The sequence below is a fragment of the Bison bison genome, unplaced genomic scaffold (assembly GCF_000754665.1).
Source record: "Bison bison bison isolate TAMUID 2011002044 unplaced genomic scaffold, Bison_UMD1.0 scf7180017864260, whole genome shotgun sequence".
Classification (NCBI taxonomy): Eukaryota; Metazoa; Chordata; class Mammalia; order Artiodactyla; family Bovidae; genus Bison; species Bison bison.
This window is the reverse complement of record NW_011494832.1, coordinates 11,093,377-11,093,717: the sequence shown is the minus strand read 5'-3', so window position 1 is coordinate 11,093,717 and position 341 is coordinate 11,093,377. Positions and strand designations below refer to the sequence as shown.

General features: G+C 49.6%; 1 pseudogene; it reads left to right on the top strand.

The window, feature by feature from the left end:
• The window catches only part of LOC104994543, a 14,462-nt pseudogene that overhangs the window by 6,586 nt on the left and 7,535 nt on the right, over window positions 1–341 (top strand).

Genomic DNA, 341 nt, shown 5'->3' with positions numbered 1-341 from the left:
ATGGCCAGCATAGTGAAGAATATCTGGAGGATGAAAGTAGATGAGGAGAGACAACCCAGAGAGGACCGACCACTCGCGCAGAGAGCAGAGCAGCTGTGTGGGCAGCATTTGGAGAAGCTGCATTACTACTGCAAGGATGACCAGCAGATACTGTGTGTCGTGTGTCGGGAGTCCCGGGAGCACAGGCACCACGCTGCTGTTCTGCTGGAGAAGGCTGCGCAGCCTTATCAGGTAAGAAGCTTGCTGGACCCCAGCTCTGTTCTTGGAGCCAGAAAAGTTCTAGTGTACCTTCACGATAAAGTCCAAAATCTTTTTAATAAACACTTTATTGAGGTATAATT